The following is a 9,172-nucleotide window of genomic DNA, read 5'->3' on the forward strand; positions in this document are numbered from 1 at the left end:
ATGGTCTAGATAATACTTAGTCCTGCCATGAGTGCAGGGGGCTGGACTAGATGACCACTCGAGGGCCCTTCCAGTCCTATGATTCTATGATTCACTTTCAGAACTTTTTTCCCCACCGTTGTACCCTGATCTTCCAAATCAGGCATTTTGATTTTGATTCACCTTGCTTAAACAATTGTTCTTACTTTTTCATTTTCTTAATGTATTTTCTTACATGTGTTTCTGCTTCCCTTCTGGTTTAAATACTGCTTTAGAACCTCTTCCCATGCCACTTCCACATCATAGGATCAGACAACATCCCCTAAATAAACCATGTCTGTTTCAGAAAACCCTTATTGTTCTGACTCCACATCAAGGCATGGCATCTTTATATTGATCCATTAATTAAATATTGATATCGCCCATCCTATTTAATATTTACATTCTAGTTTCATAATTGTTAACATGCCAGAGTGGGTCATTTTTCTTTTGCCTTTTGAGACTACTTACTAAATCCTCATGTCTTATCTTCCCCTCCCTTCGACTTTCTACATTGAATCAGACTTCTACAGCTGTATTAGTTAAAATATTTTCTTTTAAAAAGAGCTAAAACTGAGTTGTGCTAGTGATGCCTGTCTATACATGAGGAAGAGCAAGTCATTGAATTAGAATGAAAGCCTGCCTTCTTTTAGAAGATACCTGGGAGAGGAGGTATAACTTTTTTTGGGACAGGAGACCCATCAGTTTTGCTGGAGATGGAGTCTGTGGTATTCATGATGGGTGTGAAGTCTTTAGGGTAAGCTTTGGCATTAGAAGAACACATGCTCTGTATATGGATGTTGTGGCCTGCTCTGGAAGCTGCCATTTGGATATCCATCTGTCATTGTAGCTGTGGTAGAAAGAGAGCCTGAGACATGAGGCTAGGCTAAAGCAGTAGGCAGGCACTGCTAATATAAAGCAAAGTTAGCAAAAGTCAGGCTCTGCCTGCTTGATCACAGAACTTGGCAAGAACAGGGCTAGTATTGCAAAAACACACACATTCCTAAGAAGTTCTAAGCAGAGGACACATTCCAGAAAGGTGGTACTAGAATACCCCATTCCAGGGTTACGGTGTAAACACATTCCCCAAAGATGATACAAGGACAATCAGAGCCCCTCTTACAGATAAGGTTAGGAGGACAGTGTGATTAATAGTGATGTTTTGATCAAAGCAACATGTACAAGGTAAAGGGTGGTAACTAACCACGTCAGAGGGGCAATATGTAACTTGTTTGTATCAGGGTAGAAAAAGGAGCCTCAAAGGGAGTGTCTTTGTCTAGCCTGGGGGGGATGCAAAATCTTGCCATTCACTGGGCTGGTCCACTGTCACAGGCATCATGTGTTAGTACTGTAACTATTGATCAAGGTCGTTAGCATCATGCTTTATTGGCAATAAACCTGGCAGAGTGCTTGTAGTCTTTGTGGGCAGTTTGATCGAGGTCCACAGTGTCGGCTATCTGCACAGAGCTGGGACAGCATATGGAGAGAACACACACATATACACACACACAGAGTCAACATCTGACAATAGTAACCACTTTGATGGCCACTTTATGGTGACTGAGAGGGTTGAACAATGTTTCTGAATGCTAGGACATGAGGAAGACGTGAAAGTAAGCCGGTACGGTACAGTATGGCATGGCATATCGGCAAGAGCCGATACGCAGTGCCAGACTGGACTGGCTTCTTTGGCAGTGATTTAAAGGGCCCAGGGCTCCAGCTGCTGTGGGGAGCCCTGGGCCCTTTAAAGCGCCGTCCGAGCCCCGCTGCTGGAACTCCAGGAGTGCTTTAAAGGGCCTGGGGCTCCCCGCAGCAACCGGAACCCCAGACCCTTTAAATCACTGCCAGAGCCCTGCCGCCACTACCTCAGCAGCAGCAGGGCTCCGGCAGTTCTTTAAAGGGCCCGGGGCTCCCCACAGTGGCAGGAGCACCGGGCCCTATAAATCCCTACCTGAGCCCGGCTGCTGGAGCCACTGCCATCCATCACCGGATAGTTCAGGTGAGGTCCGACAAGATGCTCAGGACTGCCGAGTGCAGAACATCTGAATTGTCCACCAGTCACAAGGACTCTGTCCAATCTTCAGGTACTTAAGTCCACAATTTAGACTCCACAGATATTTTAAAAATCATTGTTCAGTTGTCACCTAACCCCATAGGTGCCAAAGTTTCCACCGGTCAGCAGTCACCAGCGTGCCTAATCCCTGATGTTACCCCGCAGCTAATGAGCAGCTTGAAGCCCTAGCTCAAGCTGAAGCCTAGGAGGCCCTGAAGTGAATTCTTAAAGTAAATGGGGGAAAAGCCTATCTTGTTAGTAGGGCCCGATTCTGCAGGCATACTTTAAGCATGCTAAGATAAGACCCCATGGCAGGAGGCCCAGATAGGTGATGGGGCAATAGAGCACCTAAAGACAGCCAGGGGCACAGGGAAATGTAGGGCGAGCATAAGAGGCGGTATCAAGCATGAGCAAAAGAGAGACAGAGACAGACAATTTCAGCTGCTAAGGTGTGGGTTACCTAAGCAGCTGACTATCTTAGGTACCTAACTCCAGGACAGGGTTTGCAGTTGAGGATCCCAAGCAACAGGAGGTGCCTATCTCTGGCCTATCAGCCAGGGATACCAGTTCAGCAGCTTAGGCACCTACCCCTTTTCCTCTCCCTGCTCTCCTCAGCATCTTACTCCTGGGTAGCTCAGGAGGCTCCCTGCTTAGCTGGCTGGTTTCTAAGGAGCCTTTTATTAGGTGTGTCAAGGTTTTCTCCCCACTTTGAACTTTAGCGTCCAAAAAGGGGGGACCTGCATGGACCCATCTAAGCTTAATTCCTAGCTTAGATCTGATAACGCTGCCACCAGCCAAAAATATAGTGTTTGGCACACTTCCTGTTCCCTCAAAACCTTCCCTGGGGAAACTAAGATCCAAACCCCTTGGGTCTTAAAATAAGGAGAAATAAACTATTCTCCCTCCTTCCCCCCCATCCCACCCCCGGGTTGCCTGAGAGGCTACACAGATCCAAACTCCTTGGATCTTAAAACAAAGAGGAATTAATCTTCCCTTCCTTCCCCCCCCCCCAATCCCTGGTGAGTTTAGACTCAATCCCTTGGGTTCCAAAACAAGGAAAAATCAATCAGGTTCTTAAAAAGAAAGCTTTTAATAAAAGAAAGAAAAAGTATAAATTATCTCTGTAAAATCAGGATTGTAAATGCTTAGAGGGTATTCAGATTCACATAGACTAGAGGGACTTCCCCCCCTCAGCCTGAGATTCAAAGTTACAGCAAACAGAGGTAAAAATCCTTCCAGCAAAATACACATTTACAAGTTAAGAAAACAAACATAAGACTAATCCGCCTTTCCTGGCTATACTTACTATTTTGAAACATGAGAGACTGATTCAGAAAGATTGGAGAAAACCTGGGTGTACGTCTGGTCCCTCTTAGCCCCAAGAGCGAACAACCCCCAAAACAAAAAGCACAAAGACGTCCCTCCACCAAGATTTGAAAGTATCTTGTCCCCCCATTGGTCCTCTGGTCAGGTGTCAGCCAGGTTCACTGAGCTTCTTAACCCTTTACAGGTAAAAGAGACATTAACCCTTAACCATCTGTTTATGACAAGGCGTCTAACTCTCCCCGCTGTGTTATATGGGGAGCCTAAGCGCCTAGCTTGGGGATGAGGAGTCTACTTGTTGGCAGGCCACTAGGGATTAGGTGTTGCAATACTGAGTGAAGCAATACCTAAGAACCTGTGAAGATCTGGGCTTATGGGAATTGGGAGTGCTAAGCACATTGCGGGAGCAGACTTTTCATTTTAGTTGCAACATTTTTACTGTCTCTTCTGCAACTTTTCACAGCCCTCTTGATACTGTTTGCGATATGTGGTTCATTAGCAGTTCAGCTGAATGTTATCTGCTGTCTAAAGGCCTGACTGTGTAAGCTTGAAAGGATCATCTTTGCTTCTGCAAGGAGTTTTTTCACTATCCCTTTCCCTTTCTGAGTACGTAATTAGGTCCTGAAGTAGACATCTTAAATTCATATTTCTTAGGAAAGTGGCTGAACTCACTGCTGCTGAATGATAGGCCATTATCTACAATTAGTTTATGGCTCTTAGTAGCTATTACTGCAAAGATGGATTTCTACAGAGGATAAGTATCTTGCTGAAGGTCCTGTTTAGTAAGGCTCTCTCAGGAAAGTTAGGTAGTATTTGGTTACTAAAGCAATGAGTTTACCCTTTAAGCTGAAATAAATTGGCACCAGCCTACTTTCTTGGTGGTTCTTCTTATTTGTTATTTATAGAGTGTCGTAAATCAGCAGAAAACTTGATAGCAAAACAAGGCCCTAGCTCTGAAGAGTTTACAGTCTAGATTAAGAGAAAAAAACAAAACACGCATCACTGACAAACAGAGGCTGGGGAGATAAAGGGAAGGAAGAATGAGAATGACAAACATAAGATCACGTGGTAGCCTATGGCAATTCCAGCTTTTCTTTTCTCTTTTTGGTTATATAAGTGTGTGTGTGAGACAGTGTCAATTTAGAGGGAAAAACTAGGGGCTTCTGAGTCTCCTTGCAGAAATGCATTTTGAAGGACATGAAGGAGTGGAGAGTGGAGGCAGAGTGGATGGGGTCACACGCTTCATTTTACGTTTCATCATGAGTAATATGGGTAAATTGATAGTCAGTCAGTTCTTTCATTTCTTTAATGTAACACTATTCTTCTTGCTTCCTCTATTACTGACCCTACATTACAGTTGCATCCAGTGCTTTATTATAAGGCCAATCACTACTTTAAACTCATATGAAAAGATGTCAGCAATAGTGCTCTATGCAGCAAATGACTCTGTGTTGTGATTTTTGTCCCCTTCACATAAAGAACTACTGCAGAGATAACAACTGGTATTATTTTAATCAAGCCCAGTTTCCCGCAGGTTTTGAACTTTAATACAGATTGTCAATTCTCTTGAATCTGGACTATAATGTACAGAACAGCACTAGTCTGACCTTTGTAGTTTTAGCTCAGCACATACTTGCTCCAGGCACTTTGTTATAGACTTTCAGAGATAACAGCCTTCTGGCATTTTCCTGGCTTTCTTTGGGACTGCTGGTCATTGGTAGTATGTATTAATAGTCATTTTAACCTATGGTACAGAGTTTAGATAGATAGATATAATAGAGCTTATATACATATTATATGGAGCTTTTGGTGTGCAAACATGGTGCTGCTCTAATCACCAGAGGTACATATTCCAACAATATAAGGTGAACCTAGTTTCAGAAGGTGTTTTTAATATAAGAATAGTCTAAATGCCTCAGATTTTTTTAAAGGCTACTTTTTAGCTTGCATGCCAAGCTTTAATTTGCTTTGTATTGGAACTTTACCATTGCTAATAATTATTTGTATTGGAGTAGCACCTAGAAAGCTCAGACAAGACTGGGACCTCATTATATACATACCCATAGTAAGAGACAATCCCTCATTGTACATACCCATAGTAAGAGAGAATCTTTTCAATGAAACTGTTTTCAACTCACTATCATGTTGGTATTCTAGGAAATTCCCCATTTTAGGTTATGTAGTGCTGAAAAAGAGAATCTTCAACCATTTCTGCATGTAATGCAAAAGCAAATGTAAAGCAAATTTGGAATACAGTGGTATGACTTTGTCTCACAGTTTATGTATTATTTGCATAATCTGTTCAGTAATTTTGCATTTTCACACAATTTAATTTTACCAATGCAGAGTTTAAATGAGATTATGGCCATGTTCATTTTTTAAAAGGAGCACTGTCAATGTATGTTACCAAAAGAAGAACATTAAACAGACTCAGACTCTGGTCTTCCTAGGATTTTGCTTGCTTTTCATTACCTGATCCAAAAGTATTTCACATTGCTAATAGTAAGGTCAACTAGTCCTCTGTTGTTTACAACTTCTCTCATTTCTCTGGATTTCTAATCCTTGAGTGTCAAGAACAAAGATCTGAATGGCTTTCATTGTTTTTAATCTCTTAATCATCTCTGTTGGGACTGCCAGCTGATGGGAAAATGCTAGTGTAGATTTAACCACTTGGACTACACTTAAAAAACTAGGACCTACAATTTGTCACCAGTGCAGTTCCATTAGCAGAAGCAATGGGGAAAGCTGTAATGTGGACAGAACATAAGTCTGACTGCTAGGTGCAAAATAAATCTTAGCTGTATAAGAGCATAAGAATGGCCAAACTGGACCAGACCAATGGTCCATTTAGCCCAGTATCCTGTCTTCTGACTGTGGCTGGTGCCAGATGCTTCAGAAGGAATTAATAGAAAAGGGCAATTTATCAAATGATCTACACCCTGTCATCCTGTCCCAGCTTCTAGCAGTCAAGGTTTAGGGACTCTCATAGCATGGGGTTGCATCCCTGACGATCTTGACTAACAACACTGGTCTACAATTTTTGAGAAGTCGTCTGCTTCAGAGATAAAATGTGATATTTATTATGTATTTTGATGTGCTGAATTCAAATATGACAATTAAAACAACTGATTGGCTACTGTTTCTAAGATATTTAAGTTTTTACATTTTATGTCGATGTATATTGTGTAGATAGTAGAGTTTTAATCATAAATTGTAAACCTAGGTCTTTTCATGTGTTTATGGTTGCTTTACATGATAATATTTCACCTGTCCTGTTTATGTAATACTTTAAAAATCAGCAAAAAAGTTCTATAAATAAAATTTATTATGAAACAAAAGGCAAAAAACTATTATGTACATAGTTTAGTCCTATTCAGTGTCTACTCGGCACTTCTTGGCTTGTCTCTTGTATTCATTAAATGGAGCATCTCTTGTCACTGTCCAGCAATAGTCTGCAAGCATTGAGGGGCTCCATTTGCCCTGATAGCCTGCCAGGAGATTCCACTGCTGTAGTCTGGAGCCCAACAGCTTTGCCTTACTCTTGAGTAGTTCCAAATCCCTGACAAGGTCATTCAGTTCACCTTGTGTTATGAGGTGTGGTTCAGAGGAGGAGGATAGGAGAAAATGTGGGTCCTGTGACATTGATGGTTCAGGAACAGAAGTTTCATCCTCTTCCTCTTCCTCATCTGACTCAAGTGAGAATGATTCTGGTGCATCAGGAACCGGCAGTCCTTCTCCGTGGGGTACTGGGCGTATAGCTGATGGAATGTCTGGATAACACACAGTCCACTTTTTCTTCTTTGACACACCTTTCCCAACTGCAGGCACCATGCAGAAGTAACAATTGCTGGTATGATCTGTTGGCTCTCTCCAAATCATTGGCCCTGCAAAAGGCATAGATTTCCTTTTCCTGTTCAACCACTGGCGAAGATTTGTTGCACAAGTGTTGCAGCATATGTGTGGGGCCCACCTCTTGCCCTGATCTCCAATTTTGCAGCCAAAATAAAGGTGATAGGCTTTCTTAACCAGAGTGGTTATACTGTGCTTTTGTGATGCAAAAGTCACTTCACCACAAACATAGCAGAAGTTATCTGCACTGTTCACACAAGTACCAGACATCTCTGCTCACTTTGGCTAAACAGAAATGTGTTCCTTTGCAAAATCAAACACTGACAAAGAAGAGAGCACGACACTATATGATTTCTAGAGCTGATATAGGGCAATTTGTTCAGCAGAGTGATGTAAGCTTCATTATGATTGTATCATCCATGACTTCTAGGAACAACATGATGCAATTCATATCATGTATGACGCAATACCAGCTTCAGATTGCATCATTCATTGTTTTGCCTAAAAAGCAAGTACTGTCCAAACCCAGTCATAGATTTATTCATAGATCCAGTCAAAGATGTATTTTAGTCATTTCTGGTTTAAATTGAGATCCCTTCCCTTTATAACTCACTTATCCTCCACCATTCCCAAGTCAAGGGTCGTATATACTGACCCAATAGCATATCTTGAAAACTAGAGCCAGTCAACAATTTTAAGCATCATTTTCATTCTCAGTGACCCAGAATTAGTAAAGTTGGACTACATTTATTTCAGAAGCATTTTGGCTGTAGAATGGTTATAATCATTGATGGAACTATCTACCATTACATTACCTAATTCTTTATTTAACCCAGTTATACTTTTGGCCTTCCTAACATCCCTGGCAATGAGCAGGGCCGATGAAGCAGGGGGGAAGCTGGTACAAATTACCGGGGCCTGGCAGTCCAGAAGGGGGCCCGGGGCCCAGCTTCCTTGGCTTCATTGGCTCTGTTTAGCCAGTCTGCCCTTGCTGGGGACCCTGAAAAAATTTTTTCACCGGGGCCTGAACCCACTCTCGGCAGCCCTGGCAAAGAGTTCCACAGGTTGAAAGCGTGCTGTGTGAAGAAGAACTTTGTTTTGTTTGTTTTAAACCCGCTATTTATTAATTTAATTGGATGACACCTGGTTCGTGCGTTATGTGAAGGGGTAAATAACACTTCCTTATTCTTCTTCCAGACCATTCATGATTTTATAGACCTCTATCATATCTTTCCTCAGTTATTACTTTTTCAAGCTCAACAGTCTTTTTAATCTCTCCTCACATGGAAACTGTTCCATACCCCCTAATAATTTGTGTTGCCTTTCTCTGCACTTTTGAGATGGGACGACCAGAACTGCATGCAGTATTCAAGATGTGAGTGTACTATCGATTTATATAGTAGCATTATGATCTTTTTTGTCTTATCTATACATTTTCTAATGGTTCTCAAGATTTTATTAGCTTTTCTGTTAGCTTTTTTGACTTTGGTGCATGCTGAGCAAATGTTTTCAGAGAACTAACCACAATGACTCTCAGATCTTTCTTGAGTGATAACAGTTAATTCAGACCCCATAAGTTTGTATAGTGCCAATTGTTCTTTGCCTACTTTACAGTCACACATTTCAGTTTCATGCTGATCTACATGCATAGTTTTGCATGAGGTTGTCTTTTAAAAGAGATTTTAGTTACCTCTTGTTTTAAAATCTCTTGCGTCTTCCAACTCCTTAAATAAGACATAGCTTTCACAAGTCCAATTTTGTGCTATCCGTGGAAGGTCTCAGACTCCTCCAAGCCATAAGAATAGTAGTTCTTCTGTTTCGTGTCTCCTCAAGGCATTTTAGATTACCATTTTAGAAGATTTCCTGGGTATTGCTCTCAGGCAAAAACATACTTTTGTCAATGACACAGTATCATGTGATGTCTCTAAG

Source organism: Gopherus evgoodei, chromosome 2 (assembly GCF_007399415.2).
Source record: "Gopherus evgoodei ecotype Sinaloan lineage chromosome 2, rGopEvg1_v1.p, whole genome shotgun sequence".
Taxonomy (NCBI): domain Eukaryota; kingdom Metazoa; phylum Chordata; order Testudines; family Testudinidae; genus Gopherus; species Gopherus evgoodei.